The sequence below is a fragment of the Episyrphus balteatus genome, chromosome 2 (assembly GCF_945859705.1).
Source record: "Episyrphus balteatus chromosome 2, idEpiBalt1.1, whole genome shotgun sequence".
Classification (NCBI taxonomy): domain Eukaryota; kingdom Metazoa; phylum Arthropoda; class Insecta; order Diptera; family Syrphidae; genus Episyrphus; species Episyrphus balteatus.
In genome coordinates, this window is record NC_079135.1 from 64292188 (window position 1) to 64313813 (window position 21626).

Below are 21626 nucleotides of genomic sequence, written 5' to 3' on the forward strand. Positions count from 1 at the left end.
TTTCGAAGTAAAATGTATAATTTTTAAGAAAATTTGATCGGCAATAAGATTTTACTTCACATAGTTTGGGAGAAAATAACAAAATACACGGTGGTCTTGAAAACGCGGCAGGGTTTACAAAAATGGACCCCAAAAGTAATGATGCAGATTTGTTCGAAATGATCTCAGGATTCCAAATTTGTAAATTTCAAAATCGTACCTGCTCCCTTTTTTGAGTTATTTGAGCATGAAATTTTGAGTCATACAAGGTTGAATTTTTAATAATTCGAAGATTCTGGATTTTATGTTTGCAGCCGCTCCAAACGCCCTCCAAATCGAAGTAGCAGCAGTTTCTTTGGGTAGTTCTTCTTTGAATCTCTATTATGGTGTCGTTCGTAGAGTAAATATTTACTCTTCTCGGAAAATGGTCAAATATTGTTTAATTTTTGATCGCGTTTTTTTGTCGATAGTTTAAAAACGAAAAAAATACAATAAAGGTCCAACGTGCGCATTTGGATTACCTTATATTTCTATAAACCTACTGTGAATTAAGTCTACATTCAGATAAATAGGGTTTGACACAATCAAATTTAAAAAATATATCAGTTTTTGAAAAGATACTCCACATTAGGTAGCATGATATATTAAATAATAGTATTAGCATCGGCAACCCAGATTTCTCTAAAAAAGGAGTTAAAAATCAATACAACTCAAAAAGGCTCAACTGGAAACAAACACGTATGTCGAGGCCTCCAGGGACTAGGGATGAAGTTTTTTAGGTCACCTTCCAGTTTATTAGGAAATATTTTATTATTATAACAATAATCCTTTTCGTTTCTAAATATTTATTTTCACATGTATGTATGTACCCTGACATAACCACAAAAAACATGGTGTGATGAAATTCCTAAAATATGTGTTGAATTCCCGGAAATAGGAATTTTCGGGCATTATACACTCAAATAATGTGTGAATTAATGTGACCAAATGCGGGATACATTTTATGTGTGATGCGAATGCCTCTGCTTTCATAATACTATGTATTTTATTGTGGTTAATTTGATATATCCCCGTACTTTTCTCCTGTGTCAATGTAATCATATTTGTGGTTTACAATATAAAACGTTTTGCATGTCGAAGATTAATCAAATTACTCTCAATGTAGGTATTATGAGGATGGGTATATTGGGTACTATATATGTATGTACAGTACAGTACATATACTCGAATGACACTCCACTCATATTTGAAATACTATTAAAAAAAACTCCAAAATATATAGGATTATTTGAATAGTTAATTTGTTTGTTTAATTGATGGTCAACAGAAATTACGTGGCTGCATGACCAGTTATTTTAATTAAAGGCTCAATTTATATCATTGAGTGTTTAAGCAAATTATTAGTAAAATATGATTTTATGAAAATCAATTATATTTAGCAGGTGTGTTAATGCGTCATTTCATTATCATACATATCTACATTATTAAATATTGAGAAGTAAGAGCTATAATTTTAAAACGCAGGTGGATTTCGTTGATCAGGCCCTTTTGACTTACTAAAAGGAAAATAAAAATCAACAATTCTGTTGGAAATAACAAAATATAAAAGGTACGGTGACCATTCGTCCTTTTTACTTGCGATATAGGTAGTATAGGGCAAGTTTAGGATTCGTAAAAAAATCGGACTCGAGATAATTTAAAATGACATTACGATGATGGAGAATGTCAAAAAAGTGGGTTCGGCAATTCTGTCTGTCTGTACAAGATTAACCCGATTTTAACGAAAATTTTTATACAAAAGCGTTTACGTTATGTTAAAATGTTTGGTATCTCTTTCGTTATATTTAATAAAGTAAAAATTAAGTTTTGTATTTTTAGTTTTGTCTTTTAATAACATTCAAAAGGGCACTTTTTCCATAGGGTCAAAAAAAAAACAATGTCGAAAATAGTTCTACTTTTTCGAAAAACGGCATAACTCGAACCTATTTTTTTTTTAATATTACGTTTTCTATAAAACTTACCATCTTATAGCAAAAAAATTGCAATTTTTCAGTGTATATAACTTTTCAGGGTGTATAACTTTTGAGTTTTGTTTTTTATTGACAACGAAAATCATTTTTCAATGATTCAAAAAACTTTAAATGTCTCTCCTAAAAATTAGCTAATTCCGACTCATGCCACTATTAGGCCAGGGTCGATAATTTTTGAAACCAAAAAAAATCATAGTACCTAGAATAAAACCCATTGGAAAAGGAGGTGAATGTGATACAAATGAAAGGAAAAATAAATTACGGGCGTACCAAGTTCGGGAAGATTTATCAGTGTAATATGAAACCATATTTAGTAGGTAAACGATTATTTAGTACATAATTAAAGTGTAAATTTTCGTATAGGCCAAAATGGTAAATAATGATAAAAAGAAATTTTCGTATTCAAGCAGCTTTGTTTCATTTCTTGCATTTTACGAGAACATGTACTAAAGTATACTAATTTAAATTTTTTCTTACACCGTCAGAAAGTAGTTATTTTAACGAACGAAATGCCCACCGACTTTTTGAAAAAAGCTGATATTTTGACACGTGAATTTTCGATTGAAAATTATGGTGTTTTTTTGATATTAGGTAAGTCAAAATAAAGTAAAAAAAATAAATATTTTAAGTCAAATAAATTACAGTGTATTTAAGCCATAATAAGGTAAGTAAATAAAAAACCAAAAACGCGGTTATTAGAATTTTTCACATAAATTTTGAGGTTATGTGAAAAAATTGTCAGTGCAAAACTTGTAGATCTTTTTATTACCTACAACTTTGCCATGCAACATTTTTCCGTATAGGACTTGTAATTTTGCCGGAAATTGAGATATACTATTATTTACCATTAAAAACTCAACCCATCCACTTCCCGAACCTGGCTCGCCCGTAATTTAGTTTTCCTTTAATTTTTATCATATTCACCTCCTTTTCCAATAGGTTTCATCCTAATATGATTTTTTTTTTTTTACTTTTTAATGTTTTTGAAGGCTTCGGCACTGATCTATATGCCGTGAAAGCGACGACATAAGCATAGACATAAAACTTCAAATTGAAAAGAACTGTGTTTTAATGGTTGAGAGTTGTTGGTCAATATTGCCCCATTTTGTCCGGATGTAGGTTCGTATATACACAATTTAGTTTGGATTAAACTCGATAAGTAGGGGAGAGTGGGGCCAAATGTAACACTTTTTTCTAAAATCGATGGTTCTCCTACAAATTTGAAAGTGGGTCAACCAGACCTTTTTTAAATTAAAGACCCATGTTTTAGCTCCAAGATCCATCATAAAAATTTAGCAAAACATAACGGTAATGTTGAAAAATAAAGCTTCCAAAAAAAAAATCGTGTTGTTTCAACTTACCCCACATACGGGGCAAAGTGTAACACATACCGGGGTAGGTTGTACCAAGAACTAAAAATAAGACAAAAATACCTTTATTTGTTTATATTTATTTATTTTTAATTAATAACAATAAAAACAAACCTCAGTCATGAAATTTTGGTGCAAATTTGTAAAAAGTGGAGCAAATCCAAGATTTCCAGAGAAAATTTGACAGTAGTCTTAAATAAAAATTATTCGAATTCATAAATTGTTTTATAAGCTTTATGAATTCAAGTGGTGGTTCAAAAATGTGTTTCCAATTTCAAAATAAATACAAATTCAATTACAAGCATTCATATTCAGGGTTGATAATTATATTAGGTAAACAATTTTTCAGTATAGGTAGGTTTTTACATGGTACAACTTGCCCCGGAAAAATGTTACAACTAGCCCCAGCATGAAATTTGGCACATAAAATCAATTTAAAAAAAAAAGCGAAACTGATGTAGACATAACTCAAGTAGCACAAAAGTCTAAGATACACCAAAATATTTGGTGTATTTTTTGCACTTTCGTGATATGCATTTTGAATATAAAAAATACACCATTTTCTCGTATAAAATAAACTCCGGTGGTTAAAAAAATATACCGATTTTGGTGTATAAATGGCACTAGTGGTATATTAAATGATCTGTTTTTGGTGAAAATTATCCCTTTGAAATTGAAAAATACACAATAAATCTATGGATAAAATACACCATTTAAATTATTCTGATTTAAAATTTGAACCAAAGTTTATTTTTTATCTCAAACAGTTTGATGAATTCTAATTCACACCATTTCTTATGAAATAAATGAAAATGAATTTTTATTCACTTTCATAATATTGCCATAAGAAACCAATGGTTAAATATGATTTTGTTTGCCAAATTTTAAAACGAAACAAATTCTATCTACTAATTTTAGATGCTACCCCCTCTAAAAATCGAGCGCCTCAAAAATGTCAGTGAATTAATGATTTTTTTTTCGATTTTAAGAATCCATTTTTCAAAAATTATAATTTTTGTGTTGTTTTACATTTTTTTAAGAAAAGTTATTTTATAATGAATCGAAAAAACTAAGAATGCGGGACTATTAGGTCGATAAATATACTATTTTAATAAAATAATTAATCGATGTCTTCTATTTTTAAATGGCCTCCAATGAAAAATATGGCGTCTCCCACATATGCATTTTGGTGAATTTTATGTCCACAGGGTGTGCTTCCTACACCAAACAGAGTGTACAAAATAAACCGTTTTGGTTGATTTCAGAATCAAATAATTTTATGCACCATTAATGGTATATTATAAAAACAACTGAATATCGGTGTATTTTTTGCACGGAATCTCAAAAAAATGTTGAAATTTTGTACAGAAAAGACAGTGGTATAATTTTTATACCACTAATTTTGAGAAATACACCATATTTTTTCAATTTTCTCAATTTTACACCAAAATTAATGAATTTACACCAATTTATACACAAGTGTGCTACTTGAGAACATATACACGCAATTTGAGCCAAAACACAGTTGCATATAACAAAAAAACACTTAGCACTCTATCTTTTTCGGGTAAAGAGGTAGACCAAAAATAAAATTAAAAAAAAAAGTTACAAACATGCATTTTTTGGGCACCACTAGTGTAACTTCTCACCCTGTCGTCTAATCTTCATCTGAAGAAAATGTGCCGGTAGATATGCAAAAATTGAGCATTTTTCTAATTTACGCGTTTCTTAATATTGAAAGGAACATCGCTTTTGTTAGCTGTTAATTCTTACCCCTGTTACATTTAGCCCCACTCTCCCCTACCTACATTTTAATTATTTAATGCAATTTTAAACATTATCCAACAGAAAGTTTATTCTTTTTTAAACCTTAAGCATTCCTAAAAAGAATATAAGAAAGGAAAAAAATTTGTCCTCAGTTTTTGAAGGAATATTTTCATAACCCAGTAGAAATTTTGGTCAACTAACCATACTTACTGTTGCATGTCTCTGAATAACTCAGGAAGCTCAAAGTCTTTTTCTTCAAAGCTATTTCATTACCTCTTATTTTTGTTTGTTCTATTTTACCTAAGCAGAATTAAAAAAAAAAGAGAATTATAAAAATGTATAACATGTAGGAAACCTTTTATTTAAGCTTTCACAAAAAAAAACACACAAAGAAAACAATTTGTGTTCCATAAATTCTTATTTAAAAACCCTTAGCTGCTTCAAGGAAATATTGTGTTTCGCATTCCTTTATCATAATAAAATAATATATGTACATACATACATACGTGTATGTATGTTTATAGATAAACATTGGATATATATTTCTTTCAAAGAAAATATTTTGAAAGCCACACAATGCGTTAAGCTTCAAGCATGATTCATCATGCAATTTGTGATTTTCACTTTTTTTCCTTGAAATTTATTTGAAAACAAACTAAGCTTCTAAGAACTTCACAGTGGGAAGTCTTGTATGACATACTTGGAACGAAATCAAAAGTAAAAAAGTGGGTTATTGTCCTTACACGTTTTCAGTATCTTTTTAATTTTTTGTTTAAGTAACTAATTCAAGAATTTAATAAATTTGTACATTTAAACACCAGAAGATTCAAAAGATTGAGAATCTGTTTTTAAGATCTTGTATGGTACTATAATTGTTCTTATACATGTGAGGCATGAGTTATTAAGATAATAAATAAGCTGTCAGCTATCAGGTTATAAGATATTATGTTTTCTGTAAAAAGTTTTGTTTTTTTCTTCTATTCCAATTTCGAACTTATCTAAAAGCTTTACAATTTTTTTTAGAAAACAAGTTTTTAGATATTTTGAAGAGCAAGATTTCTTCTATATTCAATATTAATTTGAAACTTGAAAGTAAATGGAATGATGCCAGTTATGCATTCAATTTGTAAATTACCTACGAACTGTCGTTCTTTGCCTATAATAAGTTCCAAAATTATTAATTTTTTATGGAAGACTAAAAAACATTAGGTCAGAAGACTATCCCAGGTATAAATAAAGGTACATGTACATAGTAATTGGAAAAGAAAACGTCCCTTCTTTAAAGTCTGTTAAATTTTTCTTTGCAAATTGATTTATTTTATTTTTTGGGCGGTAGAATCCTTAACCTTATTAACTAACTTATTAATTAACATTCATGTCATTGGAATCCTTTTCTGCTTTTATCCAGCGCTGTAATTATTTTAATGTCGAGAGATTCACGTATCTATTTCTCACTCTATACTAGAGATCAAATTGCGGAGTTCACCGGGTTGAGATTCTTGGTTTTGTATTGTTCCATTTCTGTTCCACTTGATAATAGTATTCTGACTAACGGTGCACTGAAGAGCGATTTTTAAAGAGCAGTGATATCAGTGAGCAGCATATAAAAAGAGCAGCTATTAATAGCTTTCTGATTTGAAATATGATTGAAAATATGGAATACAAAATAAATAAAATGAACGAAATTTTCGATATTTTTAATATGGAATAACTCCTTGAATGCCTACACTGAAACAATGGTACTTATGTACCTATTTCAAATTGGTCTTCTCTGTTTTGTCATCATCATAAAAGGTAAACTTTTCTCTACATAAATCGCAACTGTTCTCTGCTCAGTGAAAGAGCAGAGTGATTGAGAGCAGCTATCGTAATAGCAGCATCAGTTCTTATACTGGCATTTGCTTGAACAGTTTCTATGCTTTATTTCTTTCTGTTTCGAGATGATACTTAAGCAAAATCAGAAATTTTTTAGTCATTCAACTTACGAGGTTCAAGCAGAAACGGGACGATATAGTACCTTTGCTCTTATAACTCGTAACTCATTTCTGAATAGAAACAAAGTTTTGCCACTTTTAGGGTTTCAGTCTCAATAAATATAACGGCCATATTAATTTTAAATATCATAGCTGCTTCCGCTTGATTAAATATGTTAATAATTACTTATTTGTATGATTGTATCATATTAGGGTACTCTCGTAAGTTATTTTTAGTTTTGCATTTTCTTATGACTTATGACAACACTTTTAAATCATCAGGATTATTTGTTATATATTTGTTTTTTTATTTGAAGGGTCCAGGGGAAAAACGGCACATGTTCACTTTTTGTCAAAAATAAACTAATGATGAGGTCTTGTAGTATTTATTGAGCACTATCTGATGGCATCCTTACTTTTATAAAACAATTTTAAGCCTTGTTGAAATTGTGTGCTTTTTGTACTAAGTTGTATGAGTTGGAATGGACTTGTGCTGTTTTTCCCCTGGAGCCTTCACTTGAATTTTGTTGACTTTGGTAACCCTATGTATTGGTCTTACGTTTTTGTATATTTGTATTCTTCAATATTTTTTTTTTTTTTTTTTTTTTTTTGACGGGAGGAAATCTTCAAAAGACACTTGGCAGTATTCGACACCAAGTAGTGTGGGACTCTTAACCACTAAAACCACCTCTTTATCAGGACCAATCTTGAGAGATCGACATCAGATTTTTCTTTCTTAACTTTGTAAAATCACTTTGGGGGAAGTTTAAACTTTTAATACTTTCCCATGTCTTTTTAGACCATAAGCTCATGAGGCTTGGTTCTTCTTAATCTTCGAACATGGTTTCTTGTATTCAAGACGGACACCATTTCAGAATTGGTATGACTTTGCAGTCTCTGATTATGCGATACAGCGTATTTTTTAACAACTTCTGTAACCGTTTCTATTTGTAAGTCACGATGTAGATCGCTATTTCTTATGTACCAAGGTGCATTAACTATTCCACGAAGGACTTTGTTTTGGAATTTTTGGATGATTTCGATATTTGTTTTCTTTGTACAGCCCCATAATTGGATACCATAGGTCCAAACAGGCTTTAGTACTTGATTATACAGCATTATTTTGTTTTGGGTTGATAAATCAGAGTTGTTACCAAGTAACCAGTACATTTTTCTATATTTCAAGTTTAGTTCTTCTCTTTTCTTTTTGATGTGCTCTTTCCACTTTAGCTTTGCATCCAAAGTCATTCCAAGGTATTTGGCCGTATTGGCGTAAGGTACAGCTTGATTATTAATGAATATTGGAATATTGTTTATCTTTTTATTTGTAAAGTTTATATGTGAAGATTTTGTTTCATTGAGCTTGATACGCCATTTTTCGGTCCAATCTCTGACTGTGTCGACGGCATATTGCAGCTTTACTGCTCCCCTAGAGACACATTTGTCGGGTACCAAAATTGCGGTATCATCTGCAAAAGTAGCCATTATGGTGTGATTCCCAACTGGGATATCCCTTGTGTATAGTAAATACAGGGTAGGACCTAGGACACTTCCTTGTGGTACACCGGCTTCTATTTTCTTCAATTCCGAATATTCTTGATCGTACCTTACTCTAAACAATCGGTCTGAGATGTACGATTTTAATATTTCATAGTACTGTCTGGGAAGATCCCTTTGCAGTTTGTACTCAAGTCCCTCATGCCAAACCTTGTCAAAGGCTTGAGCAACATCTAAGAAAATAGCTGAACAGACTTGTTTTTCTTCTAATGCTTTTTCTATTACATCCGTTATTCTATGAACTTGGTCTATCGTGGAATGTTTATTTCTAAAGCCAAACTGATGATTTGGGATTAACCTTCTTTCTTCTATAATTTTGCTAAGTCTCTTCAGAAGCAGTTTTTCAAAAACTTTTGCCATAATTGGTATAAGCGATATTGGTCTGTAAGACGTCACTTCTGTAGGTGGCTTACCTTGCTTGGGTATGACAATAACTTCAGCAATTTTCCAATGGTGTGGGACATACCGTTTCTTAAGGCATGCATTTATTATATATTGGAGTTTTATGAAGGCTTTCAATGGCATTTCTTTCATAACCTGAGCAGTAATAAGATCGTAACCTGGTGATTTTTTATTTGATAGTTGATGTAAACACATACTTTTTATTTCTTTTAATCTTACAATTGGTATTTCACTTTCATCTATCTTATCAACAAGCTGTAAGCTATTTTCAGCCGCGTTTGCTGGGTATGGCTTAAAAACATTCGCAAGATGCTCCGCGAAAAGGTTAGCTTTTTCTTTTGGGTTACCGATCCATTTGCCATCTTGAGATTTCAAGGGAGAGTTTAGTAACTGCGGTCTTTTCAGGCGCTTGGCTGCTTTCCATAGCGAAAAATCGGTTGAAGCATCAGTCGTTAAATTCTTTAGGAATGTACTGAGTGAATCGTTTTTGAATTTATAAATTTGTTTTTTAAGATTGTTGCTTATACGGTTAAACGTTGTTTTATCATCTGGAAATCTAGTATTTTGCCATTTTCTTCGAGCTCTTCTTTTCTCTATTATCAACTCTCTTATCTCTAAAGGATATTTTATTTCACTTTGTCTTCTATTAGAAAATGTTGGAGTACTTTCTTCAGCGGCCTGTTGCACATCAGCAATAAATTGTTCCACTTCATGGTCAATTTGCTCGATTGTATCCATGGGAGATCTTAAATTTATAAAACTTAAAAGCCTTTCTCTAAAATCACTCCAGTTTGTTTTCTTATTTACAAGCTTTGGATTACTTTTTTCTATTACTTCCGATTCACTTAGTGTTAGAATCACTGGAGTATGATCTGATGACAAGTCATAATTACCTTCGACACTAATGTGATTTCGTTTGATTCCTTTAGCTACAAAAAAGTCAATAAGGTCTGGTATTTTGTTAGTATCGGAAGGCCAGTAAGTAGGCGACCTGGAGGAATAGAATTCGCAATTGTATTTACGGCCTGCTTGGAAAAGTCTTTTGCCTTTTGTTGATATAAGTCTTGAACCCCAATGAGTGTGTTTCGCATTGAAGTCTCCACCAACAAGAAAGTTATGCCCAAGAAGATTTAATAGATCCTTATAGTCATCTTCTGTCGGGGAGCGCCTTGGTGGGCAGTATATAGCTGCTATCTTAAACTCTTTCTTTTTCATACCGATACTAATAGTTGTTACTTGCATATTTTCATTAGTAAGCTTGGTTTCTTCATAATGTTTTAAGCTTTCTTTTATAAGAATCGCCGATCCACCTCTTGCCTTGTCAGCTGGATGTGGAGCGTGGTAACATGAATAGTTTTCTATTACATTATCTAGACTTTGCCCATTGGAGAAGTGAGTTTCGGACACCAAGCAAATATCTATATGTTCTAGATCTAAAAAGATTTGTAATTCGGATAAGTGTTGTAAAAGACCGTTTGCATTCCATGTAGCGATTTTAAGTGTTCTGTCCATCATTGTTTTTTAAGAGCGACTTTTTCGCTTAACTGTTTGATATTCAAATCCTGTTTATCAATTCTTTGAAGAATGAGGTGTAGCATTTCTTTTATGGAAGTCTCTTCATTCTTCAATATGTGAAAATTTATGTCTGTGCAGAGTTTAAGCTTTCTCTCTTTAAACTGGCCGTAGACTTTCCTTTTCTACCAATAACCTACAAATTAGCAATTTTAGTAATCAGATTTGGAATCGGCTAAAACGAAAATCGATAGGTGCTATCCGAAAAACGACAATTTTGCTCCATATTTAGCGGATTCCACTCTTGGTTTTCCATTAATTCAAAATCTTATTAATCGTGTAGGTGAAAACACCTGGGAACCATTTTTTGTTCCACTTTAACTTCCTGATTTCTTTTAACTACTACCCAAAGCACTATCAATTAAAGCATTAATTGACCTTGAATCTTATGTTACGACCTTGGTTTTCATCACTAGCTTTTAGACTAAATATAAGTTAATTTCTGGAGTAGAAGATCAGAAAGTCAGGAAGACATTCTAAAACAAATCCTGACCTGAAATTAAAACAAAGTATTTTAGTCGGAATTTTAAGACGGTTTTGCCCCACTGTGCGACGGTCGTCAAGACTCTTACTGATATTGTTGTTGTCGTCAGGTCCTAGAAATAAAAACGTATCAGGTGGCGCCACAGAACAAGTATTAGATGTTTGCATGCTCAGCTCATGCAACGTATATTTTTACATTTAATGGAACGTTGTTCTATTTTCATGCAATAAGAAGTACATTTTTCCTTTTTTTTAATTTTTGCTCAACATACAAGATTCATTGCTTTCCTGGAGCTAGGAGATGTATATGTGTTTTGCAATATAAAATGGATATTTCTCACGCAGGTATCGATTTTCTTTTGGGAACAATTGTTCAACATTTTTTTGTTATGAAAGAAAAGTGTCAGATTTGCTCTTGTGAGTTTTGGTTTGAATTTTTTTGTTTTTTGTAAATATGTACATAAGTATGGGTCTTGAAAGAACATTTTCGTTCCTCACTTAAACATCAATGCTTTTTGTGTTCATAAGTATTAAATTGCAGAAATCGATTTAGTTTTTCAGGTGATTAATTCGGAGTACACAGAGTTTCATGTTTTCTATGTCTTCTTTGAAGGAGTAGAAGCTCGATTCTGGACTGAGTATTTAGCCATAGAAAGATACAAAAAAAATATTGCTTTGCTTTGAAGTGTAGGTAAGTGAAACGGTCGATGGAAGGATGTTGCACATTTTCCTTCCATCATTTTTTTTTTTCTTGTGCTGATTTATAAGCATTTTTTCCTAAAAGGGAAATGAAAATTGAAAAACTTTGCGATTTATTTTAGGTATGTTGAAAGGATGGGATGTTCCATTCCATCTAATGAATATAAAACACAGATGCTTAGGAAATGCAACATCATTTTTCCTTTGATATAGCTTTATTCATATCGCAATGAAGAACTCGTTAGTTTTAAGTAAAGTGAAATCAAATTTGATGCGAATTTTTTGTTATGTTTACGAAATGCTCATTTTGATTATTTTGTTAAAGAATCGTTCATAAAAGATTAAAGTTGTGTAAGTGTAAAAAATTATGGATTTGTTAGTTTTTTTTTTGTAAATTTTGTCCATCCGGATATCTTATATATTAAAGAGAGTTCGTTAAGTGTGTGTGGCCGATAAACTCGCGTTTGGCTGGTCCGATTTTGGTAATTTTTTTTTTGTTCTAAAAGTTATTAATAAGAAGATGGTTTGTATCAAAAAAAATTATACCTTTTCTACCATCTTTACATAGCTGTCAATTTGTACGACAGAAGAAACACTTTCGCTTTTTAAAAATTTTAACTAAGCTTAATTTGTAAGCAAATCTATTATGACAGGCTTTCAAAATAATAATTATCGATTTTGAGTAAAATAAATAATTTTCAACAATATTCAAAGGAACTTATTGTGGTAAGTAGTAAAAAAATTAACAAAGACGATTTCAAACCAAAAACCGTTTTCTTTGAAGTAGGACTTTGAAAGAACTTATAGTTTTAATAAAAGGATTTTACCGAGGTAAAAGTGACGAGAATCGCTCAACGCAAAGGGATTTTCGAAAAAGCAAAGTGAGTATAGTGTATTTACCGTTGCTGTTTTGCAATTAATTTTTATGCGTACAGGTAAATGGTTCGCAGAAATGAACTAAACCAGATTTTGTTATGTCGTAGATTGTTTCATCAAAATGCTGTGAATTGAGAAAAAACAGGATTCTCTAAATTAATACCACATATTTTTAAAGATTAAAACTGCAACCATTTTGTGTTGAAAATTCAAAGGCTAAGAAGTTTTCATTCCTCGAATTCCAATGATTCCGTCAGATTTCCCATTTGATTTAAAGCGTCCTCAGTTTTAAAACTTTAAGAATATGTGGTACATATTGATTTTTCCGTTTTTGTTTTCTCATTTTCAACTTTATGGAAAACCATCTGCTCTATTTATATGTTCTTGCACATCTAAAAACAAAAAAGGTGTATATCAAAAAGCGTTACAATAAATTGGTTAATGTTAACTACAATGGGAGCGTATTGGAATCCCGATTTTCAATATCCCGTTTTCTAAAATCCCCGAAAAAAAAAAAATGTTTAAAATTCTGTTTATAAAGTACTATTTTTTTTTTAAATCCCGCTTATAATAATCCTGTCCAAGCAAAATCCCGTCTCTGAAAAGCCCGATTTTTAGAACCCCGTTTATACCGCAAATCCCGTTTTGTACATTCATAACTACTACTCAATATGGTACACTTAAATTACCTAGCAGGTTCTCAATTTCAAAAAATTAAAAAAAAATGCAATGAAAATAAAATTTTTATTGCAAATAAAAAAAAAAAAAAATTGAATTGAAAAAAATTCAATGGAAAATGTGGTAGGTGAATATTATTTTTTACAATTTTGACAATTAGACCTTACATTCTATTTCAACTATAATAATAAAGATAATGAAAGGTCAAATAGTCAAAATTGTAAAAAAATTTTAATGAAAACTACATATAGTACAGAGAAAAAGCTGACATAAATCTGTGAATAGATTACCGCTAACTCTTATTACTTGCTCTATAGGGCAAGTACATATTGGTTTCGTGTAGAAACAAAATTGGAGGTTTTAATCAAAACCAACATCACGATGATGGAGAAGTCCGAAAAAGTGGGCCTCGAAATTCCGTCGTCCGTCTGTGCGTCTATCTGTACACATTTGCACAGCTTAAACGGGTGGACGGATATTCTTCAAATTTGGTACAGATGATTTTTATGGAATTCTGAAATTTTTTTTTTTTTGTTTTCTTATATCTCGCTTAGAAAATGTACCTCCCATAAAAATTTTTCATGTAATACCTACCAAATAACTCGAAAATGGCTCTAACGATTTTGATTAAACTGTGCCGACGTAAAATTCAAAGCGATTGCAAAAAAACTGCATACAATTTTTTTTTCATTAACAAAAGTTTGCACTAAATGTCGGCTCTACCCCAAAATCAATTTTTTTTTTAAATTTATAAAGAGCCAGCTCATAAAATCTACAAATAAAATAACATAAATGTGTTTTGAAATGCAAGAGCAATTTCGTGCGACCCAGTCATGAATTTTATATAAGTTGGATTTTTGGAAAAACTGGTTGTTTGAGCAAGAGAAATTTTTCATAATTTTGATTAAGTGTCGCGGCGATTTTTAAAATTAAAAACCTTGTGTTGATTCCAAAAGCGGAGTTATAAAAACGGGAGTTTAATAAACTGAATGGCAAAAAACGGGATTTTAAAAGCGGTATTTTAAAAAAGCAGGATTTAAAAAAAAAGTATTAAAAACAACCGGCAGGAATTTTAAAAACAGGATTATGCAAATCGGGATATTGAACCCAACCCCATACCCCACTGCAATAAACAGGGTCGCTTTTCTCAGTATTGATTTATTTTTAAACAGGTTCAATTCTTTTCAAAAATGCACTCAGCGAAGCGGGTGGGGGTTAACTAGTTTTTTTATAAGATTTCCTACTTTTCTTACAAATACTAAAACAAATAAGGTAGAGTTACCCAATTTCGGCTGTCTCCAGTTTCCGGTCACATTTCGACTACAGGCCACCTTTAAGGAACAATAGCATTTTATTTTTTATAACAAAAATACCCTTTCGTCTTAATATTATTTACTTTTTATTCATTTAAACAAAAAGAATGTGCACCAAATCGATGGAAAATATTGTAACGAACAATTAATTGCTTTATTTTTTGCTGTAGGACATCCTGAAGCCGAGTTATTCCCAAAAAACGATATTTTTGGGTGTTTTCGCACCGGTTTAACATGCCTTCATTTATCAATTGCTCGGCCATCTTTTGTGATAAAGAATTGAATTTTTCTTTAAAATGCAGAAACTTAAGAGGGCTACAAAATAGGTTAGAAAAATGTTAACCATAATATAAGCTTTTTTCGAAAAAAAAACGAAAATGTGTTTTTTAACAACTAGAATTTGACTTTAATACAATGAAATTACATACAACGATAGAAAATATTATAAGGTAGGGAATATATGTATGTTCAGTTTTTGGTCTACGACAAACTGGAGCAAAGATATAAGCTTAAAAGTAAAATATCCCAAAAAATGCATTTTTGTGAATAAATCCGCTAAAAAGAATGATCAAGTGGTGAGAAATTGGGGTTAAGCCTTATAAATATACCCCTATCGATCCATGAAACAAAAACTGACAGTGCCTCTGTGCGCAAAATCAAATGACGCTTTGACTGTACTATTAAGGCAATTAGAATTTTTAAAGCTTTAGACCATGTTATATCATTATATTCCTAAACAAGTTGTCAGTCGTGTAAATGGAGCATAATTACAAATAAGGCCAAGGATCACGATGACTAAAGAAAACGTTCCTCTTGGTGCAACAAGAGTCGCTATTTTTGTTTTAGTCATATGTATCAACAATTTCAACAAGGTGGATACCTTGCGTTCCTTTTGTATCTTAAAAACAAAAAAGAATACGTGGAATCCATCAACAATACTAAGAAAAACAAAAACACTAACAGAACAATCATTTTAAAACTTAATTTTTACATTTTGATAGCATCACAAGTAAAATACAGCGGAACCATGGGAACGGTTGGTATTGCTTTATTTAAAAGGGAGGAAATCCAGAGGGAGTTCTTTCTTTTTGGTTTGTAAGATTGAGGTTTTTATATTTTTGAACTTATTTGTTATCACTAAACCAAATTTATGTTCTGTATGTGCAATGTATTAACAAATAAAAAAAAATGTAAGACATTAATTTACTGATGCGTAGATAAAAAATATAAAAATGGATCCAGTTTGTTGAAAAGTAAGTTCATTAATCAATTGGAACTGACATATTAAATTGATTTGATGTAAAATCCAAGTTATAACATGAATCTTCTATACATGTAAGAAGACCAACGTTGGTTTTATTTTTAAACTTCTAAAGTTTGTCTAACGTTAGAGATACACATATATATTTATTACAAATTTACACGACCCGTAAACTTATCTTTTGGCTTAACACCCCAAGACTGAGGAGAAAAGTTTTTATTTTCTTTTAATCCCTAAGTTAATCGATAAAATAGAACCATATGTTATTCTTGAACAACAACAATTTGGAAATCTGGAAACGTTGCTTTTTTTCAATTTTGTTTAGGAATTTTCTTTTCAATTTTTGTTTTCATATCCTCGTATGCTAAATAGATGCAAATCCTCTTTATATTCTTTTTGATGAGTTGGTTTTCGATTCAATTCCCAAAAATATCAAAACAACTTTGTGAGAATAAAGGGCTTAAGCATCATAGAATATTTTACTGAATTCGGTAAACGCCTTCTCTTAAAGGTTCCTCTTCACAAGCACACTGAAATATCCAATAAACTATCAAACATGTCATAGCCCGTTGTTTTGATATGATTTAAATTATGATGAATTTTCAAAGCCTATCCTTCTTCAGTGTCAGTGTGCTTAACAACTGTCTGCCTGTCACCCGTTTTCGTTTGTCAGTTATATTCTAAACTGCATCCCAATCTAATTCTACATTTTATCGGGCCATAACAAATGGCACAACCCAATTTCGTTCAATCCCAAGCAATAACTTATCCCTGTGTATCCTTCCAAATTTTGGTATGAGGTCTGTATCCACAAACAAAAACACGCAAGACAACAACACCAAAAGAAATACAAAAAATAACCCCGAATATGGGTATCTCTGTCGAGCATTTGCGATTCATGTGATAGCTGATAGGCACAAACATCAAATGCTATTTGCTTGTTATTGACGGTTGTCCTTGAATAAGTATCATAGTAGATGTGGAAGCAGAAACATGATTTCTCTTCTCAATCCCAGCAGTATTAGTATATCTGTGCTTTGTTTGCTGACGCTGAATAAAACAAAACAATTTCTCCACCACCATAAGCCCGACCGACCGACCCCATGTCATCAGAAGTCCTGCTGCCAAAGAGCCAGATGGACATTGGATTTTTAAAAAAATGCAAAACAGGACAAAAGATTCCTGGTGGTCGTAAAAATTGTATTTTAGTGTCAATCTGATGTCTGGTTGTGTTTGTGCCGAGTTTAAGCAATAGCAACCATAATAGGATATCATCTTTTCAGCCCTACAGGATCGGCCACATGCTTCAGCACCCTCCTCCGTCACTGTGAAAAATATACTTGGTCAGCAGCTTCACCCACACAATATGATATCGTAGACCTTTCGTTTATGGGATGTTGCTGAATATTTAATTAGACATTTCAAGAGTGTAGCCGAAATTAGAAATTGGATCATAAGAAGAAGATTAACATAGCTGCCAATTGGATTATGAGGGAGGGGGAGTACGTCTTCAGAGACTGTATTTCTGTAGGTATTCCGAAAAGGCATAAGGAAATTTTATTGATGTTGAATGTTAACGAGCCATGATTGGAAGTAAGTGAGATTTTGATCTGGCTTGAATATTTTCACGGGAATTTCGTTTATTGTTTAGCGTCAGTAAAAGATTTATTGGTATTGCAGTCGTAATCAATGGTTATGTAAATTTCTTGCCTTAGAATCTCACTACCCGTTGGTTTAAGTGTTAAAAGTCAAATAAAAATAAAATCCCTGACCGATTTGTATTAGCTATAGGAGTAGGAAGTTGGAGAAAATAATTGGAAATATTGATCAGAAAATTAAGTCATTTAAGACTATTTTTGCAAGTCTTACAAAACTGGGAATAAAGATAGTTCAAGGAACACATTTTTTCGTAAAGTTTCCAGATCTGAAATAGGGACCGTTGCGTCTGATAACCCTAGTTTTTAATAATACCTTACAGTTTTTAGTTTAAAGATTAAAAAAAAAGCAAACAGACGGTTGTAACATAAGGTAGTAAACTTATGGAATCAGTAATTGCTCTGAATGCAGTTGAATAAGCTGTAAGGTTTATGGTATATTTATTGTTCTGTAAACATTTAGCAGGAATCATCTAAAACTGTTTCATTCACAAAAAAAGAAGAGGTGTCGTCACTCATTTTTACAATTATGAGAACTAGATGTTGCTAAGATTATACTAGTTAATCTTTTTGACGTTGTTGTCAAAAAGTAAATTTTCACTCTGGATAAACGCCAGAAGAATAACTTCAACAAGAAGAGTTTTTAATCATTTTTTTAGCTGGATATGTTTAGCGAGTAAGATTCCAATTCTATATTCAGCTCAAAATAACCTTAAAACTTATTATATTTGCGAAAAAAATAGATTTAGGATATAAAGTAAATATATACATAGGTAGGAAAGCACTCAACAACTACTTTATTGTGAAATGATCATTTCTCTTCGATCATTTCATTTCCTAGCTCATTTTCTCCAAATTGAAATGGAAATTATTTCATTTCCCCTAGTCGGAACAGGCTATTTAACCAGCTATCAATTAAAATCTTAGAACTAACAATAATCGTAGACAGACTTTTTTAAGGCACCCTTATGTTGGTCGCTAAGATGATTCAAGTAAGCAATTTTCTTTGGGATCTCTGAGGCAATATTTTTTTTCAGATGAAATTGTATGTTGCCGGCTACCAATTCATTATGCATTACACTGAAGAATAAATTTTGTCTCTCTTGTATCCGAAGTGATTCATGTCAAATATCTTATCCTGTCGGGGGCCCCGGGGCACCGCCCCGCTTGCCCCAATAGTGTGAACGCCAATGGTTACATACGTACCTACTACAAAATGTTTGCACTACTTTAAGTCCAACAGCTAAAAAAAATAAAAAGATCCTATAAGTTCCGTCATTTTGTTTGATGAATTATTTTTCACATGGTTTAGGCTAACACACGTACCATACTAAAGGACTCTGAGTTGTAAGCAGCCTCTATGTAAAATTTCAAACAAATAATTGTATAATTGTTAAAGACAGAGGTCAACAGAGTTTATAATTTTGTCAGCGATTAAATTTGTTTTATTGTGAAACTTACAGGGTCACTGTGGCGTATGTGGAACTTTTTACTGAACATATTGTGTCGCTCCAGAACTGTAAGGATCTGGAGTTTAAATATAGTTTATCTGTTTAAATATTGTAAATGGCGCCAGGAAAAGGAAAACGCCAATATGCATTTTTATACATTAGACTCCAAAGAACAATAAAATGCAAAGAAAATCTTGTTAATAAAAAAGAGGAATTTTTGAATTAAAAATGGATTAGACACTATACAGTACACTGCATACAGTACGCCCTCGGTTAAATAATTTGTGTTTTTTTTTATTTCACCTAGTCCTATTTCGTAAAAAAAAATTAAGAAGTTTTAGCAGAATAAACTAAACAAATATTTTATTTTGTTCACATTAATTTTGTTTGTGTCCAAAAACCTATGTTACTTGAGTGTTTGAAGAAAACAAGATTTTAAATAGACATTGGCAAACTTTATTTTCATTTACATTCGAATAAGATTAAATTTAAGCATATGTACCAACATTGGTTCAAAACCTTTTTTTTTTTTGTTGAAAGTCAACATCACGATTTATAGTTTTTATATGAGATTATTTATATGAACTCATTTTGCAGTCTATCATTGCTTGGCCACCAACTAAACAAACTTGACATCCATTTAGATTCGTCCATGTCGTCATTGCGAAATGTCAAATCTATGTGGTTGATTTGTGGGAATCATTTTTTTCCATTGCCGGTTAGATTTATGACACACATCAGGCAGAAATGTTTTTTTTTTTTAGTTGAACTACATGAAATTTAGTAGATAAAGATACAGATGTCTATTTTCCACATTCATGCAAATAATTTCATTTAATGTGAAGTAATCTATCTGTAAGCTACGAAGTAGGTGGGTTTGACGATGTCCTATCGAAAAAAGGATGTTTACTGTATAAAAGTTTTGAAATTTGAGTTCAAAAACCCTACTCTAGATTGAAGTGTTGCTGTGACACAACTTTTTGGCACTAGTTTTGATGTGGGTTTTTTTTTTGTTGGTGGTAAATATGATTTATAGGCTTATCCTGAGTTGCGGTGGATATTATCTTTTACTTTGGTGGTGCATTCGCATCAAGTTTTTTTATTCTTATTTTAAATAAATACTACCAACACAAAAGCCTGAACAAACAATCATGCCATATATTTATTTGTTCTTTTCGCTTAACAATTGGAAATATATGTACGTTTTGTTTGTTATGTGGCTACAAGGATATTAAAACAATAAAACCTACCTACATACACATGTATGCATACATGCAAGCCAAATACATTTTGCTGATATGACAATCAATTTCGTAGCAAATAATTCCTGATGGAAATATATCGATGGATATATGTATGTATTCACTCAAAACAGTTTTGTTCCTTTCAACAAAAAAAAAAAAAGAAAGCAATAGGTAATAATTTTAATAGTATGTAATTCGAATTATGTATTTTGGAATTTATAAAATTTATAAAAGGTTAAAAATTACCATGCGCACAAATATGTAAGAGAAAATATAAAAAAACATATAAAGGAAAATATTTTGGCTTTTAATTGAAAATTTCATTTCATTTAAAACACGTTTACATCAAATTCAATTTATTTAAAAACTGAACTCATTCCTGAATTCAACTTCTGATGCCTTTTGAATTGTGTCTTAATGTTCCCTAAAACTCTCAAACCAGATCTTTGAAAAAGAATAAACAAATGCGGAGTGCTATGAAATGTTTAATAATTATTTTATATGTACATATCGCACCCTCAGTGCAAAAGAGCGATAAGTCAATGATGAGATAATGATGAGGAAATGTTGCTTTTTAAATTACCTTTCTTTTGAAGGGCTTGTTGTTAACGTAAACGAAAAATTCGAAAGATTATGACTGATTTTATCCAATTCCTACTATATTAAAAGTCAAACTCTTTCCTAATTTAAACAATTTTAAAAAATAAATTTATTAAAACTACAAAATAAACATAATGGTTCTTGTAATAGAGCTTTGACATTATGCATATTGCTGTCCCATGGAAAGTTATAGGGAAAAGTTTTGAGTCAGTATGTATTTTGCAGAAGCGTTTTCTCGAAATGAACTTTTTTGAGTTCTCGCTCTTTTGCACTGAGGGTGCGATTTGTATGTAGATTTGAAAATTGATATTTTATGTTTAGCCTTTGAGTGCATATTTTAGGAAACAAATTGTTTTTATCAAAGTGTTGTTCGTAAGAATACTAAAAATTTGTAATTTTTTCTTTCAGATTCGATAGTGCTGTTTTTTTTCAGGTAAATACATATAATTTATTTAAACATAAAATTTTATTTGTTCTTCCTTGCATTCTATGCCTAAGACATAAAATAAAAATTTGGCTTATTCCCCCTCCATTAATTTTTTAGCCGATTTATTTTCATTCCTATTTTTGAGAAGAAAAAGCTTTACCTCATCCCCCTCATTTTCTTTAAACCATAATCAAACATACCGGATTTTTTTTTTTGTTTTGAAAAGTTTTTGAAATTCTTTATATACCTAAAGAAAACTGTTTTCAATATTTTTTTTGTTAAAATTCTT

At 31.2% G+C, this 21626-nt stretch overlaps 1 protein-coding gene across 1 annotated transcript in view; it reads left to right on the top strand.

The window, feature by feature from the left end:
- Positions 1-21338, top strand: part of LOC129912108 (nucleoside diphosphate kinase homolog 5) — a 123079-nt gene extending 101741 nt beyond the window's left edge. The window contains exon 3 of the transcript XR_008771746.1: positions 21319-21338. The gene's annotated coding sequence lies outside the window, so the exon portion shown is untranslated. The remainder of the gene's footprint in view (positions 1-21318) is intronic.
- The last annotated feature ends 288 nt before the right edge of the window (positions 21339-21626 follow it).